General features: G+C 41.6%; 1 pseudogene; it reads left to right on the top strand.

The window, feature by feature from the left end:
* The window catches only part of LOC148474281 (cell adhesion molecule CEACAM5-like), a 662,360-nt pseudogene that overhangs the window by 386,475 nt on the left and 258,742 nt on the right, over positions 1–17,143 (top strand).

Raw genomic sequence — 17,143 nt, 5'->3', positions numbered from 1 at the left:
TAGCTCCTACCCCTATGCCTGATCACTGCTTGTAGCAGTACTCGGGCAGCCCCGTGCCGATGGCCCCCTTTACCCGGCGGCTGTAGAGGAGATGGAGCAGCCACCGGGCACATCACACTCACAGCCCGCGGTGCTCCAGGACGGAGCAGCTGCTGGGCAAAACCTCCCCTCCGCCTAACCACACAGCCGGCTAAAGGTAAAATTCTCCCCCGCCGCTGTAGAGATCGCGGCAGCCCGGCGGCTAAAGAAGCTGCTCTGCCGCAGGGCAAATCCTCCCCCATATGCCACCCACACTGTGAGCCTCTCCCCAGCATCACACCCATACCCGGTGGCTGCAGAGGGAAAGGAGCAGCCGCCGGGCAGATCCTCCTCAACAGCCGCCGTATAGATAGCGGCAGCTCAGCGGCTGAAGAAACAGCACATCCGCCGGGCAAATCCTCCCCCCTTTGGAACCCGCACCCGGCGGCTGGAGAGGGAATGGAGCAGCCGCTGGGTAAATACACAATGCTGTCCTCCTCCTTTCCCTTCTCCCTCTCGTACACCAGCAGCTGCTCTAGCCGCTGGATATAGGTCCCGCGGGGCAGCAAGCATAGTTCTGTCCCTCCCACTTACCCTCCCACCAATGTATATACACAGAAGAGCCCTGCCTATATATATATATATATATATATATATATATATATATACACATATATACACACACAGTATATATACGATATATACATATATATACATATTATATGCATATATATATGTGTGTGTGTGTAAATATATATATATATATATATATATTATTTTTGTTAACAATTTTTTTTCTGCTTATATTGGTGTTATAGGCAATTTTGTTTTGATTATGGTGGTCCTGTATCGATCAAGATTCGATACAGGGCCTCTGATTAGGGATGGTATACTATACAGTATACTAGGGATGGCCACTGACCATCGATGGTTTACAAACTATCGATGGTCTATGACCACTAACAAGTTGTTGTGCCATCGCTGATGGTCATCGATACTGTACCATCGATGGCAGCCTGAACCGATGTTAAGGAAACATCGGTGGCTTTAGTCTAAAAAAAGTGATGATTTTTTATCGATGGTTGCCACATCGATAGATAATCATCGATTGTTTGAAACTGCAGTCATCAATGTTTCCTTAACATCGGTTGGGGCTGCCATCGATTGTGCAGCTGTCAATAACCATCACTACAGTATATCATAAATTTTGCTATATTTATGGTATACTGTGTTTAAAAAAAAAAATAGAAAAAAAAATTCATAAAATCGTGTTGGATAAGTTTTAAAAACACGTTCTTGACCTAATTCAGTCATAAAAAAACCCGACAATTTTGGAGCGGTTTTTGGAAACAAAATTTGTCAGTTAAGTGGTTAAGAAAAAAGTTAGGTCAGCAAAAACTGAAAAATAGTGTGACTTTCAGGGAACAAGTGTGTTAAGAATTTACAGATATTCTGCAGCAAATGAAAAAGGCTTGTCTGGGCTATGAAGCACAACCACTGGACTACTTAAGACTGGAATAAAAAATATGAAATCTTTTTTACATTAGGCAGGGTTTTCGTATGCTGTCGAGAATTCAAATGGATGGTTCCCCAGTGCATGTGGTTTAATTACTATATTACCAGCATATTTAAACGCAAAATTTCAAATGGCTGCTTTTACAAGCCAGCTCTTAGTAAATAAACCCCTGTGACATCATCTCTCAAAGAAGAAGAAGGAAGCGTTATGGTCTGGGGCTATTTTGCTGGAACCTAAGTTCACAACTTAAACAGAGTGACTGGTACCCTGAACCAAAAGATCTACCACAACAGTTTGCAGCCAAATGCAATACCCTCTGGTCTATACCTACCTGGTCACAGGTTCATCCTATAGCAAAATAATGACCTAAAATACCTCCAGGCAGTGTCAAAACTACTTTCACAGAAAAGAACAAGACGGTAGGCTTCAAATCACAGAATGGCCAGCACCATCTGCAGACATCTACACAATTGAGCTTGTTTTGGATGAACTGGGCAGAAAGGGTGAAAACAACCTACAAGTGCAACAAATTTGTGGGAACTTCTGCAACAGTGTTGGGAAGAATTATCCAAGCAATATTGATTTCCAATTTACTAAAGAATACCACAAGTGTGTTCATCGGTTATATCTGCAAAGGGTGGCTACATTGAGGAGTCAAATTTTTAGATTCTGTTATGTTAAACAAAATGATTCTATGATTTCTTTTTTTATCTCCAATTGTTTTTGTTCTATGCTATATTTTGAGCATACACTGAGACATTAAACTGCGTGAATTTCAATACAAATTGGAAAAATTATGATGTTCTAAATCTTTTCACCAGCAGTGTCTTCTATCCTGGTTTTATCCTAAACTAGATGCATGTATTCTGATTACAGTAAAAGAATAATGCTTTTCCTGTGTGATGCTAAAAAATCATGACTAAATTATATTGCTGCCAAATTTGTGAACTGTGGCTGGACTGACACTATAATTATGCTCACATTGCTCTTTTCAGCTCCTGTGCGATGACCCTCAGATGCGTCTGGGTGTGAACGGCGAGATACGTCATCATCCCTTCTTTGAGGGTATTGATTGGGTGGAGTTAGAAAATCTTCGAGTGCAGCCCCCATTCATACCCGGCAAAGTAAGTGTTTAGAATTGGAAGGTAACATATAGGAATCTCGTAATGTTTACCCCACTGCTTATCATACAGTAATCCACATTATATTATGGGGACCATGGCAGGGATGGGATAAATCCTTTTATTGGTAAAGGAGTGGATATTATGCTATGTGACCATACACTGTGCTTTTATTGCCTAATATTCTTATTCATGTGTGTCATAACAAGACAAACCTGAGCATGTGTGACATGTTTGTGAATGGGTTAATTAAAATAAAAAACTGGGTCTGACTAAAATTGACAAAAGTCCCTCATAATTATATTTCACATTCCCCATTGAATACCCATTTCTGCCACCTTTAAAATTTGGTTCAAGAGCTAAGAGTTTAGGAAGTCTCAGTTACATCCTGATGTATCTCAAAATATAAATTCTCTATTAAACAGGAAGAAATTTATTTAAGTCTTTTTATGTATCTCTCCTTACAGAAAGACCTTTTTCATATGAAAAATGTGTGATTGTTTTCTACCTGCAGCCACCAGCGAAGGTACCATCACCTCCCCAGATGCTGGAGGAATAAACATCTTCCACAGGAGCAGGCAGCCCTTGGTTCCATCAGTAGCCACAGAACAACATCAAGCCTGCATAAGAACACCTGGCCCCTCCGTCAGCCCAAGTTATATATAAGGCATAAGATCGCCCGTCATCAATTAAACACCTACAGTATGTCCTCCAATGCCCGGCAAGTACTGGAGATAGAGACAATCATCCTCAACAAAGCCTATAAGGTAAGTTAGGTAAGCAAGGTAAGTAAATACTTTTATGTAGAATTTTTTTATGCATTTTTACAATATAAATAGTCTAATATAAATTAGTATTTCTTAAGAATTGCAGTTTTACATTTATTATCTTTATTATTATTCAGTAGGAACATATTATTTAATTAAAACATACATTTCTAATCTTTAATTTTTAATCTTTAATTGATCATTTATATTTTGAAAATATACTATTTATCATAATTATTTTATTTAATCAACATCAATATCACAAATATCTACTTTATTTTAATATTTAATATTTACTTGGTAATTTATATATTTTTTTATAATAAATAACATCAAAGGTGAGTGATGGCTGGCTAGTGAGGGGAGGTGGAGGCCAGAATTTTTAACTAAAATTTAATATTTATAACAATATTTTTGTTTTAATACTTTTTATTAATATACATATAAATTTACATATTAATATCTAATTTTATATTTGATCTTAAATTAATTTATATATTGAGAACCTATAGAGTGTATACTATAATTTATTGTAAATATGAACATATAATTGACACTAAATATCTAATCTATGTTAATATTTAAACTAGGGATGTGCAGGCTCGAATAGGTTCGAGTTTGCACGTGGAGTTCGGATTTTTCCCTCCAAAAAAACGGAACTCAGAACGAGGCAAAACGTCATCTTACATGGACGAACATCATCATTCCTGGACAAAAGACCAGGAATGATGATGTTCGTCCATGTAAGATGACGTTTTGCCTCGTTCTGAGTTCCGTTTTTTTGGAGGGAAAAATCCGAACTCCACGTGCAAACTCGAACCTATCCGAGCCTGCACATCCCTAATTTAAACTGATAATTTATATATTGACATTTTTTATAATAAATAACATCAAAGGTGAGTGATGGCTGGCTATTGAGGGGAGGTGGAGGCCAGAATTTTAATTAAAATTTTATATTTATAACATAATTTTTGTTTTGATACCTTTTTATTAATATACAGAAATGTACATATTAATATCTAATCTAATTTTATATTTATTCTTAAATTGATTTACATATTGAGAACATATAGAGTGTGTACTATAATTTATTGTAAATATGAACATATAATGAATTGATACTAAATATCTAATCTATATTAATATTTAATGTTAAACTGATAATTTATATATTGAAAATTTTTATAATAAATAACATCAAAGGTGAGTGATTGGCTGGCTAGTAAGGGGTGGTGGAGGCCAGAATATTAACAAAAAAATTATATTTAGACCAATACCTATGTTTTGATAATTGTTTTTATAAATATACATATAAATATACATATAAATCGATACATTAATATCTAATCTAATTTAACTCAATATTTAATCTTAAACTGATAATTTATATATTGAGAATATATAGTATTTATACTTCAATTAATTAATCTAAACATATAATTAATTGATATAAATATCTAATCTCTTTCAATATTTAATGTTAAACTGATAATTTATATATTAAAAATGTTTATAATAAATAACATCAAAGATGAGTGATTGGCTGGCTAGAGAGGGGTGGTGGAGGCCAGAATTTTAACTAAAATTTTATATTTAGACCAATATTTTTGTTTTGATAATTGTTTTTATAAATATACATATAAATCGACACATTAATATCTAATCTAATTTAACTCAATATTTAATTTTAAATTGATCATTTATATATTAAGAATATATAGTATTTATACTTTAATTTATTAATATAAATATATAATTAATTGATATAAATATCTAATCTATTTCAATATTTAATGTTAAACTGATCATTTATATATTTAATTTTTTTATAATAAATAACATCAAAGGCGAGTGATTGGCTGGCTAGTAAGGGGTGGTGGAGGCCAGAATATTAACTAAAATCTTATATTTAGACCAATATTTTTGTTGTTTTGTAAATATAAATTTAATTATAGATTAATATTGAATGTAATTTATTATTTAATCTCAAATTGATCATCTAATCTACAGTATTATAACATTAAGGGCTGGATTCAATTAGTTGTGAAATCGGCTAATTTTATCGCTGGGGATAAAAACCTCAGATTTCGCCGACAAAATCAGCTAATTTCGTGGCGAATCATCACACCCACGGGAATGGAATACTCTAAAACAGGCGAAAAGTTTTCACCATCTCAGACCAGGTGAAAATATTATCAAAATCCCTATTTTTGCCTAAAAATGTGGGGATTTCTTTTAGAACCATTTGGACACCCCCAATCATAAATTACCCCAAAAGTTTCTTGCAATTTGTGTAATTTTGCAAAAAAATGACCAGTCAAAGTTTGGGTGAAAAAAAAAATCAATTAAAATGGGTTTAATATATTGGGTTTGGTATTTTGGGGGGCTATATGGATGCATCAAATGTTTTAAACATTGCACATTGTTGCAGCAGGCGTTTTTTTTACATTTTAAAAGCACACTTTTGCAACCGGAAAATATACTTGCACCCATTTTAACGTACCCCCAATTTACATGAAACAGTAATTTCCTGGAAAAAAATTGCTTTGTATAATTTTTTTTCTATATGCATATTACCGCCAACCAAAGTACCCTAAATACTTTTATTACAGCCAGTAATACACTTCTAAATTAATTTCTGATGTACATCAGCCTTTTTTTGGGTACAGACTCAATTTCCTGCATGTCCTCACATTTTTGCCTGTTTGCACCTGTTATTTTATTGCACCTACCCATTTTAGCCTGATTTTTGGTAAAAATCATCCAATTTTGCTGGTGAAATCGTTCAATTTTATCGTCAACGATAAAATCACCCAAATTCGTACCTAATTGAATCCGGCCCTTAATTTTAAAATAATTATATATTTAATTTTTTTAAATAAATAACATCAAAGGTGAGTGATTGGCTGGCTAGTGAGGGGTGGCGGTGGCCAGAATTTTAATTAACATTTTATATTTAGACAAATACTTTTGTTTTGATTGTTTTTATACATATACATATAAATTGACAAATTAATATCTAGTCTAATTTAACTTAATATTTAATCTTAAATTGATAATTTATATATTGAGATTATATAGTATTTATACTTTCATTTATTATTAATATGAACATAATTAATTGACAAATATCTATTCTTTTTCAATATTTAATGTTAAATTGATAATTTTTACATTTCAATTTTTTATAATAAATAACATCAAAGGCGAGTGATTGGCTGGCTAGTGAGGGGTGGTGGAGGCCAGAATTTTAAATAAAATTTTATATTTAGACTAATAGTTTTGTTTTGGTTGTTTTCAAAATACACATATACATTGACACATTAATATCTAATCTAAATTAATATTCTAAAATTGATAATTTGTATTTTGATTACGTATAGTTTGCAGATTCCCCAACTTGCTCAAATGATCTGTAATGGAGCTCACATATGAAATAAAAAGATTCAGCTCAGACAGGATGGCCCTACTTCTACATATAGTTGCTTTACTGTGTTTGCTGGTCCTGTATGTGCCAGAATTCTTTCATTCGGTACATTCGTATGATGTATTTTATAGCTGGTTTAAGTGCTGATTATGCCCTCTTAATGGTAAAATGTACTAATCAAGCATTTGGAAACCCCTCTGTAGAGATTCTGCATTTGCCACTGAGCCCTGTCCCTTTACAAACAAGGGCTGTTAGGATTGCCCAAGGGGGAAGGCAGGCCCCTCCTTTATAGCGAAGAGGTCGCATATGGGTCCAGTAGTGGTGGGCTCTCCATTACCACAGCAGCAGCAAGTGCATCAGCTGCTGTGGGTGCTCGGGTGCGGGGTGCCCATTCCCCTACTGTTACGCCAGCAGTTATGGTAGTCTCCCATGTATAGAGCTAGGCAGTCCTGGCTCCGCCGATTCAGGGTGCTATACTGTACTGTGCTAGTGGGGTATGGCCAGCCTGCGGGGGAATACTAGAGTGAAGAGAAACCCAGCAAACAGTGGCAGTTTTTATGATGGGCATTGAGGTCCCATTGGGGGAATAGAATGCTTTAGTGATGCGCTATCTGACATTAAGGTGTAGCTGCTTTGTCACTGCTTTATTTATGTATGGTACCTAGGATCTAACTTTTATCTCCTTTGAATCATTGTTATCAGTCAATAGAGGAGACTGTATTATTATTCTGAGCACTTAACTTAAATTGACAGAGTACATGTGCTAGAGTGAGATTCCACAGGGTGCACAGCTTATTACTGCAATCACTGCCCCAAGCAGCTATCACTGGAGGGGGAACATCTATGGGAAGCTCCATATTCAGCTATGCTCCTACTTCCCAAATATACATTTCACCTATATTAATGTGAGTACCACTAATCATGTTCTCTCTACCACCATTATTATTATTCCAGGTCTCCTTATAAATTAATAAAAATAAATAAATATCCGTAACTTATTTAGGGTATAGTGCAAACTAACCAAGATAAAACAGGTGGCCGTCATACTATGTAGCTCCCCATGAATTGCGGAACCCTGGATGGTGCCCTCTGTCCATTTCATGCTCCTGTATACCCACCCTTGCCACTCTCCTGGTTTGTTACACCCACGCCAGCTGCATTATCTCCCGTGGCTGTGGCACACCCCACCCCACACCCTCTGACCCAGCTGCTGCTATTGCTGCCATCCATAAGCTGTCATCTCGGGCCAGCATTTTTTGACCCCTTTGCTAGCATCCTAGTCTCCACGCCTGGGTCATCTATTGATCAGTCATCAGCAATTTCTGCTTTTCCATTGCTTCTTCATGTTCAGACACAGCTGGGCCCGTTGGCTGGCCAGCGCTTGCTGCGCTGGGTGAGGGGGGCACGGGTGAGGAGGCCTATTGCTCCTACCATAATTGGCAGGTGGGTTTTCATTATATTTGCGGCGTGCTACCCTAAAACCCGCCCTCAGCTATATCCTCATAGGGAAGTGGCTGAGTACTCCTGCAGTAACACTCAGCTCCAATTTTACTGACGCTGCTGTCGTGACTGGTCTTTTGGCTTACCTCAACGGTCCGTGGTGCGCTTCACCTTGGCCGTTCACGTGGGTTGCGTAGGGGTTTACTAAGAACATGCTGTTGCTTTAGCTGTTCCCCATTGTGGTTGCTTTAGAACCCTAGAGGGACTGTTTGGGTAACGTGAGTATGATTTTGTTGCGACACCCTGGGCACGGTGCATGCGCTTGACCTCAGAGTTCGCCCTCTCTTCCAGTTGTTCGTTTGCTTGAATGAATTGTTCTGTGTTGCCTGCTGCTTGATGTCTATTTTCTTGCCAGTCATGTGCCTGGTATACAGATTTGGATTGCGGATACACTGTTGCCGTTTCAGGAATTAGCCCCTCAGGCCATTTTGGCCGGTGACCTGTGTCCTCCTCAGGTTTGGCAGTTCATCAGGCCGGCATTTAGGAATTAGCTTTGAGGGTCATTGTCCCCCAGGATTTTGCGCTATTATCAGGTAGGTTGGCTGGAATGGGAGCATTTTTCCTGGCTCAGGCATGTAAGAGCTTGCAGAGAGTCATGCTGACTTTTATTTGGGATCTGTATTCGCAAGGCCGCTCGCTCGCTGTGGTACGGCATATTTTTGCAGGTGTGTCTATTTTTCTCTGCGTTGTATGAAAGGCCCGGCCCCTTAAGGTCCTTCATAATTTCAGGGGCCTGCAGGGGTTGGTCCAGGTCAAAACCCCTAAGCGGTTGACTGCAGTTGTCCCATTGATATGTCCATGTTGCTTACTTGGTTGCTGCGGTCCCTTCCATTTGAAACAGCGGGCATTCTAAGCTGAAAATAAAAACAATTAGGTTTTTGCCATGACGCTTCATGTAGCGTTTTGGGTCTGCGAATTAGTTGCCCCTTTGAGAGGGCCGACCCACCACTCACTATTGTGGACACAATTGTATGCCAGGAAGCGATGCTAGGCCTTATACAGTGCCCCAGTACGGACCAGACTGGTAGAGGGGGCTGGATTTCACTTCAACCATATCCCATTCCTGCAGTATGTCCGGTGGCGCAGGCGCGCGTCGTTGAGCAGATGCATGGCAATGAGATGGGACATGGTTGATGCACAAGGATGTATACCTGGTTGCGAAATATCAGTTTTGTCATAATTTTGCAGCGTTGTTTAGCTTTTTCAGAACTCGAGCTGGGCGAGTTCAGTACTCACTCATTTAGAATAGGAGCTGCTTCATCTGCGGCTTCTGCTGGCTTCTCCGACAGGGATATACAATCCCTTGGTCGGTGGCGTTCTGCTGCGTTCCGATGTTATAGTCATCTGGGTTTAGCTAATTTTTACTCCAACGTAGCTCACCGGAGGCCTAACCACTCGCCGACCTACTGCGGGAGTCTATGAGGAATTTTTTATTTTCCCCGGGGGCCCAATTGGCTTCTGAATTATATATGATATGGCGTGATGGTTAGTTTACTTCGGGGTTTTTTATGTTTTTTGCCTCAAGTCTGGTTAGCTACGTTGTTCCTCTCCCCCTTCCCCCCTCTTGTTACGTTTCCATGTCTTGTCGGTATGGTGTATCTGTGGTACGACTGCTTGGTTTGTGTTTTTTCTTTCCGTATTATAAGGTTCTGCATCTGTGTGTGAATGAACGTATCTACTTGTGTTGTGATATGTGGACATATATGTACATAATACGGACAGAGTGGCAATTGGTTTAAATAATTATTCATTGCAATAGATTAAATAAATGGTAATATATACAGTAGATATCCAGGATACTACCATATTTCAGAAAAATATTAAATACACACCTGTATTGGTACCGAGAATCTATTTTAATTAAAAATTTTCTTACCTATATAACACTTTAATTTCTTTCATTGAATATTTCACGGACTATATAATTGATTCACATATTTTAAAGACTAATAAAAGTTCTATTTTAATTCTGTGCATCCATTGCAGACAACTCTTTCCCTCTCTACCCATCATTAGGGAATGATTTAAGTCAGCGAACTGCATTGGATTTGCGCTCTATTGTCATTAGAGCCATTTGATAGCAGAAGCTCTGCCTTCCTGCCAGTTGTTGTGGTATTTCATTGTCCACAGGAGTGTTTGTTGGTGTGCTGGTTCTGGTGCCCGGTTGGATGTGGGTAGGAGGAGGTAAAATACTGCAGTGATGCGGTACATGTAGGAGAATGGTAGTGATGTAGTGGAGAATGGTGGTGGTGTAATGGAGCAGATGTTTATTCATTCCGCGATGCACATTTGTTTCGTGGAGATGGCGTGCATTTTTAGTCCTGCAGGATTGGCTAATTTTCTGCTGGTTGAGGTGTTTATTGTTACAGGGTTGAGTTATGGTGGCGGCGCATCGGTTTAGGCCTCGCTTGGAGGAAAAGAATGACACTTAGGCTTAGTGGGTGCGCTCTCATTGAAGTGGAGTAAGGCGACAGCCAATTGTACTGGACGGGAAATGGCTATACCACCTGGACCGGTGGTTGAAGTTAAAGGAGAGATGATCACCAATGCTTGGCTTGTGTGTGTGTTTGTTTGAACGGTTTTGTTGTTATTGTCCTGTGCGTTCTTTTTGTTTCATTATTATTATTAACTTATAGTCTAAAAATTTAATGACTTGTCAAAAATAAATTTGACAAAATATTTAAACGCCAACACTGTTGTCTGTGTCTTTATTTTAGAAGTTAAGTTACATTGTATTTAATAAGGTTGTTATATGGTAACACGATAATACACGTTAGTGAGTTTATGAAGCAGGGTGGGACCAGAAATGCAACATGTGTGATCCAGGTGCACAAATAGTGACAGTAAGGACCAGGCATTGGACAGACACCTGTGAGATATTTAGATGCGAGTGCAACAACTCTGTATTTATTTGTCCTGCACGATGTAACATGTAACTGTTTGCACTTGTCTCTGTGATGTCATTGGCTCCTAGCAACGTGTAAGGGCATCAGATCCAAATTAGAATATAATGGTTGAAGGTTTCTCAGGTAGACAGCACTGATATGTGTAAGTGTAAAGGGAAACTTACCTCATGCCGGTTATATCAGTGCCGTGCCTCCCTGCGGTGACACCAGATGCGGGGAGGAATGCCATGCTCCCGGTGCCACCGCAAAGGAGGCATGGTCTTGTGGGCAGGGGGCATGGCCTCACTTATAGGGGTTGTGGCCTCACGGCCCAAACCCTGTCCCCGGCCTGTGGTTATCATCACTGGGGTGGTGTGGGGTGCCGGAGGTGCGGAGCGCTGGTTCCCTCACTGTGACAGGTGCCGAGTGCTGCACTTAATGCTACAGTGCAGCACCCAGCTCCTGTCCCTGAGGAGGAGCCAGCACCTTGGTGTCACTCCTCGGTGGTTAACACCCGGGTGCAGCCCGCACCCACCGCACCCCCCTTGTGATGCTACTAGGTTATATGACTCATTAGGGATCTATAGTAACGGTCATGCAGTGCTTGCCCCAAATCCTGTGCTGTCCCAGTATAACTATAGATAAGATTCAGACTCAGGGGCATATTTATTTATTAAACACATTTTATGGGAAATCCTCTGAAAACTGTAGAGGGATGCCCACAAAAATGGCAGCATCCACTGGCTGTATGATGGGGGTTCTGCAGCAGATATGGACTAATACACATGAAACACTATAAAAAACAATGTTATGTATTACAGTGGTGCTAAACAAATACATTCAGTTCTAATCCATTAATGTCTCCATTGGTGTTCATGGGAATAAAGGAAGAAAGACGGAATTACTATATTACAATGAAAATACAGAGCTTAATAACTCTTTCCACACCCTCAACAGGTGAGACTAAGATGCTGATTGGTTGCTATGGACAACTTCTCCACTCTTCTTACTGACTGATATATCATCTCCATGACTTGATAAAGGACGTGTATATATTACTGGAGTCAGTTAATTTGCAAGTGAACTAGTGCTGTATCATGAGCTTATTGTTTAAACTTAGTTGTCACAGGGCCTGATTTATCATGGATCACAATTGCAACTGTGTATGCAGATCGGTTGATGGTGCAAACTGCGCATGTGTATGCAGTGTGCGTGCACGAGTTAGCATTGCGATAATGCAGCGATCGATCATGCAGATACAAAGCCATCGCAGACAGAGGGACGGGACATCAGCGTTTGGGGGTGGTGACGGGGGAGTGGTTGGAGAAATGCAGGCATGCCTTTATGTTTGAACGTTGTTGCATGGGCGTGCATAAATTAGCCACTGCGACAGCATACACAGCTTATGTACTCACTGCGTGCGACGAGGTTAGCAATGTCTGAGTAAGGTCAGACCTGAGGGGCCGATGTTACTCAATGTTCCTGATGTATACGCAGGACTGCAAGGTATTATGGATGTGCGAAAGCGGTAGTTGGCATCTCTATGCTGGCATTGGGCATCTCTATAATAGCTTTGTGATTGCAGTCATTAGAATATTTTCGCAACAGACCTGCGTGCGTAATTCAGGCAAAAAAATGAGGCAAAAAAGACGCTTGGCAAAAGCAGAGTCGTACGGGACCTGATGCTCGAAGAGGTGCTGTTTGGTGTGACTGCAGAAACAATGTATGAGGCCACATCTGTACTGCGACTCTATACATACAAAATCGGGATGCATTCACATACATCACCGCTGTGTCCAATTCAGAATCAGGCCAATCTAACACTCCAGGCTCCTTAAATGTGCCTCAGACCTCTGCACATTAAGTTTATTGAATTTGAATTAAAAACATTTCTATAGTGTGTGGAGGGGTGGCTAGAAGGTGGTGCAAAAGCCTGTTATGGTCACCAGCAAGGCCACCTCATTTCTAATAGCTGTCAGCATGTAGTCATGTGCTGTGTAAGGTGGTGAATAGAGAGAGCTGCTGGATGTCAGCTCAAATCAGTAATCAATGACAAGTCAGGGCAGGCTTCTAACGCGTTTCTTCTCCATCTGGTCATTTCATCAGAGGATATAGCACTACTTCATGTGTGATCCTATTTATTCACCAAAGGGTCATTAGATAATCCAATTCACCTGTAATTAATCCTTCTGAGGCTGTCTGTGATAAGACTGCAATTCCTAAATTCAGAGGAAAGGTTCTGGATCAGTGTTCATAATAACATTGGAATAGTTAAAATACTAATAACTATATAGATACAAATATTAGAAAACAAATAATTGTAAGTAAAACAGTGGAGAGCTCAATACCCATTTTAGACGAACTTTCTTGCAATGCTGATAGTCCTAAAAGAAACATATATAGATATTCAAAATTTGGAAATCATTATATCTCAAATGTCATTATGAACGTACAATATAAATTCCTATATAACATTAGAACAATATCATTTATATATGCAATGTCAAAGAATTAGCATAGGCCTACAGTATTCCTATTCACAGTTACAGAACCAAATACACAAGCAGGTACCTTACTAACAGCCTACCTTTAATGGGGGCCTGGCTGCGGGAGCTACAATGACTAAATGACAAGATTAAATACCAGCAGACATTCTCACTAATGTGGTCCTAATGTCTACTTAACCAATGGGCCTATGCTTACAATGCCCTCCGCGTCTTTGCCTAGTGCCGCCTAAGTCTAGAGATGAACGGGTCCGGTTCTCAAAGAACCAGACCCACCCGAACATTGCAATTCCGAGTCAGATCCAAGACCAGCTCGGGTTTTCCCGCCTGACTCGGATCTCAAAATGAGGCAAAACGTCATCCTCTCGCTGTCGGATTCTCGCAGGTTTTGGATTATATAAAGGTCCCCGCAATCTGCTCCATTTTCACTCCGGCTGTGGAGAGAGAAGCTAGCAGATGTGTAGTCACTGTCAGTCACTCAGTGTGTGTGTCCTGTCGGGGTCTTGGGCTGAATGCTGCTGCTGTGTTGTCCATGCCTTAGGCTGCAGTATATAAAGGGGGGCAGACCTTCAGTGGGTGCAGCAGCTGCTGTGTCACTTGTCCTATCAATTAACTGTGACCATAGGTGAAACTGGGGGGTGGTCTGGGGGTGCACAGGACCACCCATTAGCCCACTTCACTGAACCGCCGCTGCTCACCCACCGCCATCCAGGGCAGTGGCCGGCAGCCGCCCTGCACTCTCTCACACCCTCTGCCACAATTGGAGCATGCGCATGCGCAGGAGCTTACCTTAAATAAAAAATGGCCACCGGGAGAGCTGCTGCGCATGCCCAGCAGCAGCTCTTCCACAAGCAGTGGCGCAGCCAGAGAATGGAGCAGCACAGAGCTGGTAAGTGCTATCAGTGAATGCAACTGCTGGGAGGGGAGAGGATTGGAGCTGACTGCACAGGGGTTTTGGGGGACGGGACGTTGGAGCTGACTGCACAGAAGGCTGGGAGGGATTGGAGCTGACTGCACAGGGGGCGGGGGGAGGTTGGAGCTGACTGCACAGGGGATTGGGGTTGATCTGACTGCACAGGGGGCTGGGTGGGAGTAGGAGCTAACTGCACAGGGGACTGGGGGGAAGGTTGGAGCTGACTGCACTGGCACGGGTTCCTGGTGAGAGACAAGGGGGCCTGGAGATAGAGAGACATGGAGGACTGGAGATAAAGACACAGCCTGGAGAACCACAGGTTGGCCTAGGGATGGAGTCATTGAGGGGGTCTGGACTAGGGATGTTCAGGCTTGGATTAGTTTGGATTTTCCTGCGCAGCTCGGAATTTTCCTGCCAAAATTTGAGCCTTGGAAAGAGGCAAAACGTCATCTTTGATGGACAAACATCATCATTCCTGGACAACAGTCCATGAAAAATGATGTTTGTCCAGGGCCGGCTGGTACGTAGCGCCCTGCAAATCACGCGTGGTGAAGCTGTGCGCGACTGAAATTGGGGCGTGGCCTCATTACCATAGGTCACGCCCCCTAAGTGATGTTATTTGGCGGCGTGCCCGCATGACACGCCTCCAAATAATGTCAGGCTGGGGGTAAAGCCCAGCCCTCCATCACTGGCTGGGCTCCCCCCTGCCCTCTCCCATCACTGAATGGATGCCGCTCACATGCGCAGTGCATCCATTCACACTCCGGGAGTCCGGAACCGCCGCACAGCTGAGCGGTGGGGGTCCCCAACCTCCTGATTTGACCACCTGTGGGCCACTTTGGCCCACGGGTGGAACAGCAGGAGAGTACTGTCCCGCTGAAATCGGGATGTTGGAGAGGGGTGCACCCTCTATGGGTGGCGCCCCTGTGTGACCATACTGGTCGAACACCACTAGAGTCGGCCCTGTGTTTGTCCATGAAAGATGACGTTTTGACTTTTTCTGAGACCCGATTTTTGGCCGGAAAAATCCGAACTTGGCGGGAAAATCTGAATTTATCCGAGCTTGCACATCCCTAGTCTGGAGTAACACAGTGGAGCCTGGAGAGACACAGAAGTTTGATCAGGGAAATTCATATTTTTCCTGCACAAAAACTTCTGCTACTACAGTATATATTATCTGGTTATGATGATGACATGGGTTATATTTTACGTAAACAGGCATCACGTTCATAAAAAGTTACTTGTCAGTTATGTTGGTGTTAGACATGCGTCCGGTATCCGCCATTAGTGCAGTGGGATTTAGACAATTCAGGGACACACTATCTCCATCAGTGTGTCCCTGGTACCAAATCACGTCTAGATTCCACTTCACTAGGCAGGTGATACCGAGAATGTACAGAGACGTCAGAAAAAGTGTCCTCAGTGTCCTAAAAAATGCGGTTGTACCCAATGTCCACTTAACCACGGACATGTGGACAAGTGGAACAGGGCAGACTAAGGAGTATATGACTGTGACAGCCCACTGGGTAAATGTATCGCCTTACGCAGCAACAACAGCAGTGTCACCAGTAGCAGCATCTCAGAAACACCAGCTCGTTCCAAGGCAGGCTACGCTGTGCATCACCGGTTTCAGTAAGAGGCACACCACCGACAACCTCTTAGAGAAACTGCGGTGAATCATCGCCCAATGGCTTACCCCACTTAGACTCTCCTGGGAATTTGTGATATCTGACAACGCCATCAATATTGTGCCGGCATTACATCTGGGCAACTTCCAGCACTTCCCATGTTTTGCTCACACAATAAATTTGGTGTTGCAGAATTTTAAAAAAAACGAAAGGGGCATGCAGGAGACGCTTTGGGTGGCCCAAAAAATGTCTGCCCACTTTCGCCATTCAGCGACTGTGTGCCGAAGACTGGAGCGCCAGCAAACACTCTTGAACCTGCCCTGCCATCACCTGAAGCAAGAGGTTGTAACATGGTGGAACTCAACCCTCTATATGCTTCAGAGGATGGAGGAGCAGCAAAAGGCCATTCAAGCCTTTACATCCACCTATGACATAGGCAAAGGAGGGGGTATGCACCTGACTCAAGCGCAGTGGAGAATGATATCCGTGTTGTGCAAGGTTCTCCAGGCCTTTGAAATTGCCACACGAGAAGTCAGTTCAGACACTGCCAGCTTGAGTCAGGTCATTCCCCTCATCAGGCTTTTGCAGAAGCAGCTGGAGAAAGTGAAGGAGGAGCTAAGACAGAGCAATTCCGCTCGGTATGTGGGACTTGTGGATGAAGCCCTTCATTCACTTTCCCAGGATTCGAGGGTGGTCAATCTGTTGCAATCAGACCACTACATTTTGGCCATCGTGCTCGATCCTAGGTTTAAAGCCTACGTGGTGTCTCTCTTTCATGACACGGCAACCACTCATTCATTTTCTCTCGCAACTTGGGCTGCCAGGAAACAACTTAGATATCCTAACCAACCCGCTGGCGGTGAC

The sequence above is a fragment of the Taudactylus pleione genome, unplaced genomic scaffold (assembly GCF_031769625.1).
Source record: "Taudactylus pleione unplaced genomic scaffold, aTauple2 ptg000855l, whole genome shotgun sequence".
Taxonomy (NCBI): Eukaryota; Metazoa; Chordata; class Amphibia; order Anura; family Myobatrachidae; genus Taudactylus; species Taudactylus pleione.
The sequence above is the reverse complement of the archived record's forward strand: the minus strand, read 5'-3'. Positions and strand labels throughout refer to the sequence as shown.